The sequence below is a fragment of the Musca autumnalis genome, unplaced genomic scaffold (assembly GCF_047663935.1).
Source record: "Musca autumnalis isolate F117 unplaced genomic scaffold, ASM4766393v1 scaffold_1, whole genome shotgun sequence".
Classification (NCBI taxonomy): Eukaryota; Metazoa; Arthropoda; class Insecta; order Diptera; family Muscidae; genus Musca; species Musca autumnalis.
Genome location: NW_027411644.1, coordinates 33,975,039 through 33,991,684, shown reverse-complemented (window position 1 = coordinate 33,991,684; position 16,646 = coordinate 33,975,039). Strand labels below are relative to the sequence as shown.

Genomic DNA, 16,646 nt, shown 5'->3' with positions numbered 1-16,646 from the left:
TTTTATAGAATGAAGATCTTCTAAAGGTCTTCTATAAACTGAAGATCTTCGAAAGGAGAATTTCGAAAGGACTTCTATAGGCAGAAGACCTTCAACAGGTCTACCGTAGAGAAGATCTTCAAAATGTCTTCCATGGAGAGAATGGAGAGGAAGACCCTATCGAGGTCTTCTCTGGAAAAAATACATTCAAAAGGTCTTCTGTAGAGAGAAGACCTTCAAAAGGTTTTCTATAGAGAGAAAATACCTTCAAAATGTTTTCCATAGAGAGAGAGAGAGGGAGAGAGAGATAGTGGGAGAGAGATAAGGCCTTCAAAAGGTCTTCTGGAAAGGAGGACTTTAAAAGGGGACCTGTAGGAAGAAAAACTACACAAAGACTTCTGCAGAGAAAATTCATTGAAAGGGTCTTCAGTAGAGAGAAGACAACTTTTGGAGAGACAACTTTTAAAGGTCTTTTTTAAAGAGAAGACGATTAAAATTTCTTCTATGGATAGAAGACCTTCAAAAGGTCTTTTGTAGAGAGACGAAAATGAAAAGGTTTTCTATAGAGAAGGGACATTCAAAATGTCTTCTGTAGAGAGAAGACCTTCAAAGGGTCTTTAAGAAAGGAAAACCACCCAAGATTTTTCTATAGAAAAAATACCCTCAAAAGTTCTTCTGTAGAGAGAAGACCTTCAAAAGGTGTTCTATAGGGAGAAGAACGTCAAAAGGCCTTCTATAGAAAGAAAGCCTTCAAAGGGACTTCTATAGAGAGAAGGCATAAAAAAGTCTTCTATAGAGAGAATACCTTCAAAAGGTCTTCTGTAGAAAGATGTCTTCAAAAGGCCTTGTGTTGAGAGAAGACATTCTAAAGGTCTTCTGTAGAAAGAAGACTTTTAAAATGTCTTCTGTAGAGAGAAGAACTTCAAAAGGTTTTTTTTTCTGGAGAGAAGACTGTCAAAAGCACTTCTATAGTGAGAATACCTTCAAACAGTCTTTTGTAGAGAGAAGACATTCTAAAGATCTTCTGTAGAAAGAAGACTTTTAAATGGTCTTCTGTAGAGAGAAGATCTGCAAAAAGGGCTCTTGTACAGAGAAGACATTTAAAAGGTCTTCTGTAGAGAAAAGGTTTTCTGTAGAGAAAATTCCTTCTTTAGGAAGATGTGCAAAATAATTTGTATAGGAGAAGACATTCAAAAGGTCTTCTGTGGAGAGAGGGGCGTCTAAAGGTCATCTATAGAAAAAAGACCTGCAAAAGGTATTCTATAGACAGAATAGCTTCTTCCTCCTTCTATGGACATAACCTTCTAAAGGTCTTCTGTACACAGAATGTCATCAACAGATCTTCTATAGAGAGAAGGCTATGAATGGACTTTCTATAGAGAACTTCAAAAGGATTTCTACAGACAGAAGATCTTCGCAGGGTCTTCTTTGAAAGGTCTCCAAAAGGTTTCTTTAAAGATAAGAGAAAACACATTTTAAATGTCTTCTGTGGAGAGAAGACCTTCAAACTGTCTTTTACAGACACAAAAGATCTGCAAAAGGTCTTCTATAGAGGGAAGACCTGCAAAAGGCCTTCTATAGAGAGAAGACTTGCAAAAGGTATTTTATATGGAGGAGACCTTCAAAAAGTCTTTTATAGGCACCTTCTAAAGGTCTTCTGTAGAGAGAAGACTTCCAAAGGTTCCCTATAGACAGAAGACTTTAAAAAACTCTTCTATAGGCAGAATATCTTTAAGAGGTTTTCTATAGACAGAAGAAGTCTTTCAAAAGACATGGACATAGACAGAAACTTTGGAATGTCCTTTTTGAAGACCTTTTCGAAATTTGTTATAACCAGAAGACCTTTTGAAAGTCTTCTATAGACAGACAACCTTCGAAAGATCGCTAATAGGCAGAAGATCTGCCAAATATCATCAAAAGACAGAAGACCCTTTAAGGGCCTTCTATTGACAGAAGTTCTTCGGAGGGCCTTTTATAGACAGAAGACCTTCAAAAGGTCTCACGTAGGGAGAAGACCTTCTAAAGGTCTTCTATAGACAGAAGACCTTCTAAAAGACTTCTATAGACAGATAACCTTTTACCTGCCATTTTATTTGGTACCGGGTACTGGGTTGCTTTGAACCCGATCTATATCTGGAAAGAATATTAAGATGTGCAAAGTTTGGACCAAATCGATTGCTCCCTCTGAGGGTTATCGTTCACTTTCGTGGGGGTGGTACCCGACGGAGTGGCCAATCTTCGAACTTAAGACAGACGAACGGAGGAAGTAAGACCAAACTTCCCAGCAGAGGTTACGGTAAATTTGTAAATGAGCGTGATGAGCTTCGCCGAACCAACCCCAATGACCCCAGAGTCAGGGAGCTGACACTGGAAGTTAACAGGCTGGTCGGCGAGCATAAGGGGAACAAGTGGTTAAATCATCTGAAGAGTTGCAACATTGGAGCCGGTATAGGTGAATTGTGGGCAGGAAAGATAAGCAGGAAAGATAAGACCTCAGTCACATTTGGCGACGTTACGTGGACTGACCCGAAGAGGTGCGCAAGTTATTTCAATCGACAGTTTGTCGAGCACCACGAGATTGACAGGGCGAAGAGAAGAGTATAACGTCGCATCAGATCTCTTCCTGCCGAGCAGGAACAACCACAGTTTACAATGGATGATGTTGCCAATGCCATCAGGAACGCTAAATCATCCAAAGCATTGGGCCCTGATGGAACCTCCATGATAATGCTGAAGCAGCTGGATGAGCCGGGAGTGGAGTATCTCACTAAAGTTCTCAACTTGTCGCTATCCACCCTCATTGTTCCCGAAGTCTGGAAAATGGGCAGGATGGTCCCGCTACGGAAGCCAGGCAAGGATGCCAGCAAAAGTGAATCGTACAGGCCGATTTCGCTTTTGTCGCCGTAGCAAAGACCCTTGAGGCCTTAGTCCTTCCCAGTATCAGGAATGGCTATCAAGTTGCCGATCATCAGCATAGATTCCGTAAGCAGCGCAATAAGACAACTGCGCTGCACGCCATTACCACACATATTTGTCAAGGTCTCAACCAGAGACGGCCGTGCGATAGAACAGTGATGGTGGCGCTTGACTTATCAAAAGCCTTTGATACAGTCAGGCACTCCACGCTGTTTGAGGACATTGAGCAGACAACCCTCCGGCCAAGCTTGAAACGTTGGATAGTCAATTATATGTGTGGACGCCAGTCGTACGTGGAATTCAGGAACAAGAAGTCTAAACCTTGTAGAGTGAAACAGGGAGTTCCCCAAGGTGGGGTGATATCTCCGGAACTGTTTAAACTCTACCTCTCCTGTATTCCGCCCCCTCCAGACGGCATCGAGATCGTAACGTATGCGGATGATTGCACGATCCTGGCGTCGGGTACCTATCCTGATGACATCTGTGAGAGACAGAAAAACTATTTAACCGATCTTACCACCTTTTTCCATTCGAGGAATATGCAGATTTCAGCCACAAAATCAACAGCCACTCTGGTTAACACATGGACAGTGCAGTTTGCAAGAGAATTGAATGTCGTGGTCGACGGTAGCAGAATTCCAACCACAAACTGCCCCAAAATTTTAGGGGTCACATTCGACACTACTTTCACTCCGTGCGCGCACGTCACAGCTATCTGCGGCAAACTGGAAAGTAGGAACAAGGTCCTCAAGTTCCTAGCCGGCAGCACTTGGGGTGCAGATAAAGAAACCTTGTTGACCACATATAACGCGATAGGTCGGTCTGTGGTAAGCTATGCGGCGCCAGTCTGGTTCCCGAGATTATGTGATACGAATTGGAAAAAGATTCAAACTTGCCAAAGTCCTCTAAATACATACCCCATCTATTGCAGCTGAGGAGCGTCATCTGCCACGACAAACTAGAGTAGTTTTGACCCAACTACGCTCGGGATATTGCAGTCGTCTAAATTCTTATTTGGCAAAAACCGACCGCGCCCAGTATGTGGCATGGGTCCGAACGAAAAAAAAACCTTTTAAACTGCCCAGCCAAACCTACTCATCTAACTCCAGTGGATCTGTGGTTACATCCCATCGAAACAGCCACTTTCCTGGAACTGGAAATAGACCCAGAGCCAGATTGAACAGAAAAACGAACATACAAACATAATAATAAACACTGTTACAACAACAACAACGAACAGACATGGCTAAAACTACTCTAAATTGTCTGAAACGAATTTCGTCCAAACATACTTGGGGTCTAAAACCATTATTTCGATGAGGCACTATTTTGATTGTATCCAAGTGGATATACCCTCCTCTATAGCCTAAAGGCTGAGGAAATAAAGAAGACCTCCTTTAGGTATTTTAAAGGACTTCTATAGATAGAGGAAAGACCTTCAGAAGATCTTCTTTGAATCGTTGATCCATTCGAGAATTACCGTGCACATCAGCCATCCAGACAGACGAACGGACATGGCTAAGTCGACTCTAAATTGTCTGAAACGAATTTCGTCCAAACATACTTAGGGTCTAAAACCATTATTTCGATGAGGTACTATTTTGATTGTATCCAAGTGGATATACCCTCTATAGCCTAAGGGCTGAGGGAATAAAGAAGACCTCCTTAAGGATGTACCCTCTATGGCCTAAAGGCTGAAGGAATAAAGACGATCTCTTCAAGGTATTTTATAGACAGAAGAACTTCTAAAGGCCCTTTTAAAGGACTTCTATAGATAAAGGAAAGACCTTCAGAAGGTCTTCTATATAGAGAATAAATTCAAAAAATTCTCTATACAGGAAATAACTTCAATGGTTATTTTTTAGAGGAAAGACGAGCTTATAGAAGCCCTTATGTTGATCTGTTGTCCATAAAGGACCATTAGATGGTCTCCCGTCTTTATGAAGCCTCTACACGGTCTTATGTCTAGGGAAGTCAAGTCTTCTCTAGACAGAAGACCTTTGTGGTCTCTATTGCAAGACGATAGCTCTTTTGCACACTTTGTTTGCAGTAGACTAGCTTCGGGTTGGTGGGTGTGTTTGCAATGCCTCCTACATTTTTAAGCAATTAACTTTATTAGCCAAGTTAAGTATTATTACCATATTTATTAAATCATTCATAATCGCAAATTATAGCCTTCATATAATTCACATTTTTCATTCAATCTTTAGATGTCGGTTCTAGTAGCCACAGAAATCCATAGAGCTGCTTTGCAAAGAAATCTAAGAACAAAAAAGCCAAAAGCTTTAGAACAGTCTCCTTCAAATTATTTGCAACAATACAAAGACAGACAATCAGACAGACAGACAAACAGACATACGGTTTCAGACGGTCAGATAAACGACCTTTTGAACTCGTAAAAATGTTTTAACCAAAAACGGCAGAAGTATTGTGTGTGGTGGCATCACGGAGTTCTGATGACTTGTAAACCCCGACTTCTTGCTGGTAGTGGTGTTGGTGATGGTGCGTCAAAACAATCCAACCAACCAACCAACCGTCGAAGTACGAAAACAAATTGGCAGCTGTTGATTTAAACTCATGCTTCACAGTTTTCTGACATTAATTTCTGGTCAAGAATTTACACAGCCGAAAAGAAGAAGACGGAAAAGAACAACAACACCAAACTGCATTGTAACCCACAGTCTCTCTAGTGAACTTTGTTGTTGGCCGGCTACATAGAATTTTTTTGGGCGTAGTTTTTTTTTGCTGCTATCGAATTTGTTCGTTTTTATGACCAGACATGCTAATAGATTTTGAGGTCATTGGTTGCAATGCCGGCAGCCAAGTTGCAATTGGAACTTGAGGCAAACTGGCCAAATGCGTTGTTAAGCATAATTTCATTGTTGCTGTTGTTGTCGTCATCGTTGTTGTGTTAAATTCCATGTTATTTGACAGCGGGCGGCCGCAGCTCCAAAAAAGCAGATTTTTTTTTGGTAAAGTTTAACGGCAATTTGTTATTGCAGTTGTCGGTAACTGTAAATGTTCAGAACATCCGCTAACCAGGCAATGCGTTTTTTTCGGTTAGAATGAAAATAGGCAGTTTTTTTGGTTATTTGAAGTTCTTCTATTCAGCCAAAAATCATTTACCAAAATTTTGTATATAAGAAGAAGAAGTAGATTCTTCTTCTTGAGTCAGTTGCAATTTTCAAAATCAAAATATGAAAAAAAAACTTTATTAAAATGTTAAGAACTTGATTTGTTCTTGTTTGCAGTTACCTTTTGAGTTGCTACAACATGAACTTTTCAATATTTTGCTTTTGCTCTTTTTGTCTGGCAGCCTACCGTTTGTTCTCTTCTATTGCAACCAAGTTCCACCAATCCCCTCGTGTTATTGTTTTTTTAATGTTTTTTTGGCAGTAGTCTGATATTTAACACCTCATGCAGATGTTCTTCTTCTGTTCATTTGATTGGCAGTGTTGAAAAGAGACCCAGAGTAACAAAACCAACAGCAATAACAACACCAACACAAAAGGCAGTAGTAAATGAACTTTGAAAAACTTCCATCATTACCTCTTTTCTTATTCTCCACGTTTGATCATTAACCAGCCATAATTCCAAGACAATTGAAGGTTAACAATGCTGTGCTATTTTGTGGCAACTCTCCACCAAAAGTCTCCCCACCACAAAAGAGAAGACCTTCAGCATTTCTTTTAAATAGAACATCTTTAGTAGGCTTTCTCTAGGTAAATGGACTTAGATTTAGTCGCGGACATTCCGGGGGTCGGCCCAGATTGGCGGGTCTCAGTTAGTCAACTGGTTGCCGCTGGTTTTCCAGACAAATACTGAGTGATTAGAAAATTAGAATTAGTCAGAGAAAATAGTGGGTGACGTAGGGGATGAAAGATACAAAGGAACGGTTCTGACCGGCTTTAACATGGCAAAGTCCAGGATTTATCTTGGTCCCTCTTTCATCTTAAGTGGAAACTGACCTCCCCGTGGTGTCAGCTGGGGAACTGCATTTAACACCTGTTAAAGGTAGCGAGCTAACATGTGCCGCGCGTTCAACCATAAGAACGTTAAAAACTTGGGTTTGTGCGCCGGGTTAGTAACCCTCCCCTAGAAAAAAACAGCCTACTATAAAAACGAAATAAGTAGAAAAACAAATCCCTTTAAAGTTGACGAACCCCGCAAACGTTTTAAGGACCATGATCTGCGAATCTGCACCTGAAATGTTCGCACTCTTTATAGAGAAGGTGCAGTTTACGCACATTGGCAGATGTACTTGAAAAATACAAGGCCGACATTACTGCCATACAGGAAATATGATGGATTGGGAAAGGCGTCACAACAACACCTAAAGGTGACGCACTGTATTATAGCTGTCATGAAACAAATCATGAGTTTGGTTGCGGATTTGTAGTTGGTCGGAGGATAAAACACCTGGTCTCCAGCTTCACACCAGTGAATGGAAGACTTGCTATAATTCGAATAATTCTTCAACATCAGCTTTATTTGCGCTCATGCTCCCACTGAAGACAAGGACGAGCAGACCAAAGATATATTCTATGAGAGCTTAGAAAAAACATACGACCGTTGTCCTGGCCATGACATTAAGATTATTCTAGGCGATTTTAAATTGGAAAGGAGAATATCTTTGGCCCAACAGTCGGGAAATTCAGTCTCCACAGTGAAACATCTGACCACGGAATTAGACTGATAGACTTTGCAGCGGCAAAAAACATGGTAGTTAGCAGCACCAGATTTAAGCATCTCGACATTAACAAAGGCCACCTGGCTGTCTCCCGATCAGAAAACAAGAAATCAAATTGATCATGTTGTGATAGATGGGAGACATTCATCAAGCGTGTTGGATGTACTAGGAGCCGTTGTCCTGCCCATGACATGACAACAGTCGGGAAATTCAGCCTCCACAGTGAAACATCTGACAACGGAAAGAGGCTGATAGACTTTACTGCGACAAAAAAAAAAAACATTGTGGTTAGCAGCACCAGATTTAAGCATCTCGACATTTATAAAGGCCACCTGGCTGTCTCCAGGTCAGAAAACAAAAAATCAAATTGATCGCGTTGTGATAGATGGGAAACATTTATCGAGCGTGTTTCGTTCCGAGACTCGGACCACTACCTTGTTGCAGCAAAGGTACGTACCCGGTTAAACGTAGCGAATAAAGTACGAACAGACACAACACGTAAGTTTGGCATCGGTAAGCTGTAATCACAACAGATGGCCACAGAATATTCCACTCAACTGTTCCAATTGCTTAATCAAAGCACCTCTCATCCCGATGACATATCAGCGCAATGGCAAAGCATTGCCCGGTCCATGCAAACAGCCGCAAAATCCATACTTGGATACCAGAGACCTCCACCGAGCAATCCATGGTATGACCAGGAGTGTCATGCTGCTACCGAAGAGAAAAATGGGGCATATAGGGCTACTCTGCAATCAGTAGCAACACGTAGCGCACGAGAGAGGTATCGGGAGAAAAGGAGGGAGGAGAAACGTCTATTCCGCGGGATAAATAGAGAAATGGAAAGGCGGAAGTGTGAAAAAATCGAGATGTACAGGAGCCAGAATAAAGTCCAAAAATTCTACCAAAGAGTGAAACATCAAACTGATGGCTTTGGTACAGGCACATACTCCTGTAGATACGAGCAAGGTAATTTGGTAACTGATACATATAGTGTGCTCAGGATATGGAAATAACATTTTTCCAAACAGTTGGTGTCCAATAGTAACGAAGACGACGAAGATACCACAGATCCAATCCCAGAAGTTGGTATTGAAAGTATACCGCCCAGACAAGATGAGGTAAAGTCAGCAATAAACCGGCTAAAGAATAATAAGGCAGCTGGAGCCGATGGCTTACCAGCCGAGCTGTTCAAAACCGGAGGCGAAACGCTGATAAGGTGTATGCATCGACAAAAAGGTGGTATGTGTCAATCTGCATCTCTTGGGTCTTTTCCAGGATTTGCGGCAGGGTAAATATCTGGTCAATGGTGGACTTGCCAGGTCTAAAGCCGCATTGGTATGGTCCAAATATTTTATTGACCATAGGCTTCAGTCGTTCGCAAAATATATCCGACACTATCTTGTAGGCAATAGAGAGAAGACTTATGTCTGTCTTCTCCCTATTGCCTACAAAATAGTGTCGGGGATATTATGCGAACGACTAAAGCCTATGGTCAACGAAATAATTGGGCCATACCAATGCGGCTTTAGACCTGGCAAGTCCACCATTGACCACATATTTACCCTGCCGCAAATCCTGGAAAAGACCCAAGAGATGCAGATTGACACATACCACCTTTTTGTCGATTATAAGGCAGCCTTGGACAGCCCCCTATGCTCAAAGGTATTCCAAGCCATGTCTGAATTTGATATCCCCGCAAAGCTCATTCGGCTTTGTAAAATGACTTTAACTGACACAAGATCTTCAGTTAAAATAGGAAAGAACATCTCCGAAGAGTTTTGTACCAAAACAGGTTTCAGACAAGGAGACAGCTTTTCGTGTGACCTGTTCAACATCCTGCTGGAAAAGGCTATACGAGAGGCAAATGTCAAAAAAATAGCACAATATACAGCAACAGCCACATGTTACTTGCTTATGCTGATGACATTGACATCATGGGACGATCAGTAAAGGAAGTTACTGATACCTTTAAGAAGATTGAAGGAGAATCAGCAAAAGTGGGTCTGGCAGTAAACGGAGAAAAGACAAAGTTGATAGTGTCGATGCGCAATGCGACCATTGAGATCGGACCAACTGTTGAAGTTGGTTCCTATAATTTTGAGGTAGTAAAAGACTTCATATACCTCGGCACCTCCGTAAATGCAACAAACAATATCAGTTGTGAAATATAAAGAAGAATTGTATTGACCAACAGATGCTACTTTGGCTTAAGTAAGCAGTTTAAAAACAAAGCCACATCTCGTCAAACAAAAACAACGCTTTACAAAACACTGATGCTGCCTGTACTAATGTATGGTTCCGAAGCCTGGGTACTTGCAGATAAGGCAGTGCTTGGCGTGTTTGAGAGAAAAATGCTTCGAAAGATCTACGGGCCAATCTGAGTTGACGGTGAATATCGACGTCGGATGAACCACGAACTGTGTCTGCTATACAACGACATCAGTATATGTAGATAAACGTATCGAGATGCAACGATTACGTTGGCTAGGTCATCATAAGAATGAGCGATGATGAACCTGCTAAAAAGGCGTTTAAATACGGGCCACCTGGCGATACACGCAGAACTGGCAGGCCAAGGCTTCGATGGAGCGAACAAGTGGAAAAAGAAATGGAAAGACGCGGTATTCCAAAAAGCGTTGCAAGAAACAGAGAGAATTGGAGACCTTTTCTTAGTTCGGTTTATGGAACAAATGTTCTGTAATAGGCCAGCTAAGTAAGTAAGTTAATTTCCTTTAAAGTTCTTTTATTTATTCTGCAAACTTTATAAAATTTATAAATATTACGTTGAAAAACAAGAAACAAGGGAACTGATGAAGATCTGTGGCGAGATCTGAAACTATAGTCTTCCCTGCCTTACCCCTTGGTAAACATCGCCAATTTTTTCCCACTAATAAATTAAAGTTGTTTTAATAAAATATTAGAACGACGACTATGGGAATAAGCCTGACTATTTTGAAAAAAAAAAAACAAAATATTACGAAAAATGCTATAAACTTGTCAAATTAATATCATTTTTTTATATGATCTCACTTTCCATATTTAACACCGCCATGGTAATTAAAATAATTTGCAATGGTATTAATTAATACGACATGGCAAAAGTTTTTGCTAACCAAAACAAAATAACTTTCTTTTATATTGCCGAATAATTTATGGCCAAAAGAAAGATCAGCATTTCGTTTGAAATTTGAACTCAAAACTGGATTGAAATAAAATGTAAAAAAATTTAAAAACCCCAATTCAAAATCTTAATTATTATAATTGATTAAGTGAATTTGTTTGTACAATGTAAATTATAGACTAAATAGATTATTTGCTCAATTACAGTAAGTAATTTATTGTATAATTCTACAATAAATTGTGATGTTGTCTTAATGAACAACATTTCAAAAAAAAAAAAAAAAAAAAAAGGTTATCGTAGGACAAAATGAGGCAAATAAATGGGATTGTAAATTAAATGATGGCAAACAAACAACAAATAAACAAGGATTTTAAGAAAATATAGAATCTTTAGAACCTGATACAGCTATACCAAATCATACAAAATTGAGTTGGTGAATCTTAAAAAATATACGAAATTTGTGCTACACAAATGTATGGTGCCTGTGAATAGTGATCTCATTATTAATTACTGAGGTCTTAAAATTCTAATCAAAATCAACAGGCAACTAACCGCCAATTCCATGAGCGTAAATATCATAAAGTTATCAGATATTATATTTTAGTCATTAGTACCCAATGGCGAATACGTGTTGACAATAGTTATACGCACTCCTTACATCAGTAAATAATATCGCTCAAAGAGTGGCATAGCTAAAAACTTACGTTTTCTGAGTTAGCAATTTCTATTTTTTCTACAACTTCTACTCTATCTTGTGTCAAATTTTCATGTTGATATCTCTAAAACTCAACGAATTAAAGCTTACTTACTAGAAGTTTGGCATAATTCGACAGAAAAAGTTTTTTTGAGTTTATTTAGCACTAAAACTCTTCAAATCACGCTTGATTTTGCATGGAAATTTAACACTGATATCTAGCTCTTAGCAAAATATGGTCCAAGTAGTTATATTATTTTTTGTGTAATAATCTAAAAAGGTGTATAAATACGGCTTCGACGAAGAAAACAAGTGGAAGACGAGATTGAAGAATACGGAATTCCAAATTGGAGAAGTAAAGCAACAAATAGAGAGGAATGGGAATCTTTTCGTAGTTCGGATTATAGGACAAATGTTGTGCAGAGGGCCAACTAGGTAAATAAGTAATATTTTAAAGTTAGGAAGTCATATTTTAATAGGCAGCATAAAACTTATTTTTATCAAACTGAATTTCATGAGATATGATACTTTTTGAGTAAATGCAATATATGTCCTTGAACAATCGCTCTTAAGGCCTCGGCAATTTACCAAGACCTCCTCTATTCACACTGGATATTTAAGTAATAGTACGTTTATATATAACCGGATTTAACAAACCCACTGGGTTTCAAATGTCAATTCCATTACGTACACGCCAAATAAATCCTCATAAAGAAGGTTGACCCTGCAACAAGATATTATATAGATATTTTTAGTTATTAATCTTTCGATTTGATCCATACAGACCTATGATATTGAAAAAATAAAATGGAGTCTACAGAAGCCCCCCCTACACTACCACCAATTATGCAACGTTTCACGAGCGGTTAGTCTTATCACCAGACATTTTAAATGTTATTTTTGTCGATGGAAGAATGAATTTGGAACCTACGATAGGTGGATATGTGATCTTTGGTAGACTCCAAATGTTTCAATGTACCTCTAGGGTCTTAATAGACCAACACGAAAGAGAAATAATTAAAAGTTGATTTGCGTTTGAATCATATGTCCCAATGGTTATCTTCTGCTTTCGTTTTCTTAAGCAGACCATTAGGTGGTGTTTTATCAGTGAAAAACCTTTTTATACCCTCAGCCTTTACGCTATCGTGGGTATATGCACTTTGATACGACCAAAAAATGTGCCTCATCGAAATCACGGTTTTAGACCCAAAGTATGTTTGGACGAAATCTGTTTCATACAATTTAGAGTCGATTTAGCCATGTCCGTCCGTATGTCTGGCAAATCGATTCGAACCAAATTTGGCACTTCGTAATATTTTGGGTGCCACCGTGGTGCAATGGTATGCACACCCGCCCTGCACGCTAAAGATCGTGGGTTCGATTCCCAGGCCAGGCAACATCAAATTTTCAACGGTGGCAAAATAGCCCTCAGTGATGTTGGCGACATTTTCTGAGTATTTCAGCCATGTAAAACTTCTCTACAAGTGGTTTCTTAGCGCACGCCGTTCGGACTCGGCAACAAACAGTAGGTCCCATATCATTGAGCTAACTATGAATCGGGGTGCACTCATTGATATGAGAGAAGTCTCCCTTGTCCCATCTGGGATGTTTATGGAACAATTATAATATTTTGCCCAAACTTAGTTTAAGTTCGAAGATGGGCCATATTGGTCGACTCCTTCGTGTACCTCCCCCACAAAAGTTCGAAAATGTTGGGAAAAATTGTGCGCACTATAATTTTTGCACATCGTGAAATTTTTTCTAGAAATAGGCGGGGTTCCAATATAGACTCTATCGGTCCACTGCTTCGGGTACCTCCCACACACAATTTCGGAAAAGTTCAGTTTAGGACCTGCTCTCGAATCGCTTTGATTTTTGTTGTAGCAACTAGTATTCACTGCCCGCATTACGACGGTACAAGTTATGTCAGGGGCAAGTGCATACTTCCTGAGAAAGGTGTAAAATACCCCACCATGTATAGTGGTTGGAGCGCACGATAACTCTCCAACGGATCTGCTGATTCGGTCCAAAATTTTGCCATCGTAATTTTTTGTACGAACTTATTTTAAGATCGAAGATGAGCCATATTGGTTCACTCCTTTGTCGAACCTCCCCGACAAAAATTCAAAACTTTTCATTAAAATGGTGTGCACGATAACTCTCGAAGGCAGTAACCGATTTGGTCCATACTTTGCACATTGTAATATTTCTATGAGACCAGAACCGATTAGAAAATTGAATATATATATCAATTCCTACGGGTACCTCCCACGCAAAATTTCGGAAAAGTGCAGTTTAGGACCTTCTCTCGAATCGTTTTGATTTTTTTTACAACATGTTGCCCTCAAGGCCTCTATTACGTTGGTACAAGTTTTTTGAGTGGCAAGTCCACACTTCTGGAGAAAATTACCCGAAAACTGTAAAAAATCGCTACTGCCAGCACGACAACTCTCGAAACGAATACAGCGTTGGTCCACACTTAGCATATCTAAATATTTCAAAACAAATATTTCTTTGAATATTAATTGAAATTCCAAGCTGGTGGTTATGGGTCAACTCCTTACGGTACCTCTCCCACAAAAGTTCGAAAATATTCGCTAAAATGGTCATAAACGGAGCAGCCAATTTCGTGTAAACTTTGGATCTCGAAATATTTTATCCAAACTTTGCTTATGTACAAATGTGCTCCCTATCGGTCCACTCCATGGGGCACAACAAGGGCGGCCCAAAAAATGACAAAGTTTAACCACCCACGCAAATGTTCAACATTTTTGTTTAAGCGCGGTTAAGGGTGTGTTGGAGGATCCTTTGGAAATTTTTACCGAAGGTACCCCTTGTGGCTCTGTTTACAGCGATATTATGTTTTTCGTGGGCAAGTCCATGTTTCCTGATATAATGATCCAAAAACCCTAAATTTAATAGTGACCAAATGAAATGACTGATGTGCGCGATATCTATCGAGAGGAATGAGAGGAATGATTCCCAAAATAAGACTCACCTCCAAAATGGACTTTGTCGGTCCATTCATTTAACTACCTACCCCGACAAACTTTTGAGTTTAAATGAAAATCCGTAATTTTTGTGGGCAAGTTCATACGCCAAAAAATCAGAAAAACCCCTGATCCACATCCATCCACTCCTTTAGGTACCTCCCCCACAAAAGTTCAACATTTTTCTGTAAAATTGTGTGAACGATAACTCTTGAAGGGACCAATTGATCTGATCCAAACTTTGCACATCGTATTATTCCTTCCAGATATAGATCGGGTTCGAATATATATCGGTCTACTCCTTCGGGTACCTCTCACACAAAATTCGGATAAAGTGAAGTTTAAGAGCTCCTCTCGGATTGTTTTTGGTTTTTTTCTTTTCAGTAGGTTGTCCTTGCGGCTCCCTTTACGACGGTACAATTTGTTTCTTGCACAAGTCCATACTTCTTGAGATATTAGCCTAAAATCTCCATGAAACCCTGACGGCACCAACCAAAATGGCAAATCCGCAAGATAATTCTCGCAGGGAGTTCCTGATTGGTACAGACTTTGCACATCATATTATTTCAACCATTCGTGTATCAGGTTAGAATATGGACTATATCGTTCCACTCCTTCGGGTACCTTCCACACAAAATTCGCAAAAAGTGAAGTTTAAGAGCTCTACTCGCATCGTTTTGATCCTTTTGTCAGTAGGTTGTTCTAGCGACCTCATTTACAACGGTACAATTTTTTCCGGAGTAAGTCTATACCTCCTGCGATAATGGTCCATAAGCTCCAAAACCCTGTAGGCACAAATGTATGGCTATTGTGCAAGATAGCTTTAAAACTTTTTCAAAAATTTCTTCCAAACTATTTTTTTTTTGGTCAGTGGCTGAGGGTATATCTCCGTCAGCACAGCTGACTGATACTTTCTTATTTGTTTTTCTACAGAAGACCTTTGTTTATCTTTTCATAGAAAACCTGTAATGGTCTACTGTTTATAGAAGACCTTTTGATGGTCGTTCGTCTATAGAAAACCTTGTGAAGCCTTGTAAAGGCCTTCTATCTATGGAAAGCCTTCCATCTATGAAAGACCCTCTGAGGGCCTTCTTTCTATGGAAGGCCTTCTATCTGTGGAAGGCCTTCTGGCGGTCTTCTCTCCACAAAATACCTTGTAAAGATCTTCTGATTCTAGAAGACCTTGTAAGGGTAATTTGTCTATAAAGAATTTTCTGAAGGCATTTTTCCTACAGAAGACCTCTCGAGAGTTTTCTGTCGATGGAACGCTTTGTGAAGACTTTCTATTTATGGAAGATCTTTAAAGATCTTCTGACTTTACAAAGTTCATATTTCTATAGAAGACATTATGAAGGCTCTTCCGAAGGATTTCTATCTGAAGAAGACCTTTTGAAGGTCTTCTGTCTATAGAAGACATTTTTAAAGGTAGTCTGTCCGTAGTAGGCCTTGTGAAGGTTATATAGACAGATAACATTCAGAAGAAGAATAGGATCTTCTCCCTGTGAAGCTCTTCTCTATATGGGAGACCTTGCTATGGTCTTCTCATTCACGAAGGCCTCTTGAAGGGGTTTCTTCTATAGAAGAAGTTTTTCTCTTTTTATAGAAAACCTTTTTAAGGACACCTTGATAAGGTTTTCTGTTAATGTGATACCTTTCCAAGGCATTTTGTCTATAGAAAACTTTTTAATATCTTCTTTTATAGGAGGTTTCTTAAAGGATTTTCTGTCTATAGAAGATCGTTTGAAGGTCGTCTCTCTAAGGAAAGCCATTTATACGTATTCTGTCAATGGATGAACTTAAAAAGGTATGCTGTCTTTTGAAGGTCTTGTGAAATTTTTTTTTTCTATAGGATATTTTTGAAAGGTCTTCCCTGTTTATTTAAAACCTCCTACGGAAGATCTGCAGAATATGTCCAGATTGGAGTTTTAAAATTTGTTCTGAAAATCTTCCTCAGGCACACTTTCTTTAAAGGTAGTCGTTTATAAAATTGAGATTTTTTCTCTTTCGAAGATCCTTTAAAGGTCTTCTTTTTGTAGAAGAAGTTGAAGACGTTAAGGTGGTCTTCTGCTACGCAGTGTCAACTAGAAGTTTTTTTTTTTCTAAGGAAATCCTTATTACTCTGTATTTAAAAAAAGTATTGTCTAAAGTGCCTGAAGTGATTTCTGGTTGTTATAACTGGTCGGACTGTCATCATCGGATCCACCGACCATTTTTTTAGCCAGCAACAGCCTACGGAATTTTCTTTAACACCCC

The 16,646-nt window shown here is 39.5% G+C and overlaps 1 protein-coding gene across 3 annotated transcripts in view; it reads right to left on the bottom strand.

The window, feature by feature from the left end:
• The window catches only part of thw (chitin-binding domain protein thawb), a 152,347-nt gene that overhangs the window by 49,516 nt on the left and 86,185 nt on the right, over positions 1-16,646 (bottom strand). The gene's annotated exons all lie outside the window — the stretch shown is intronic.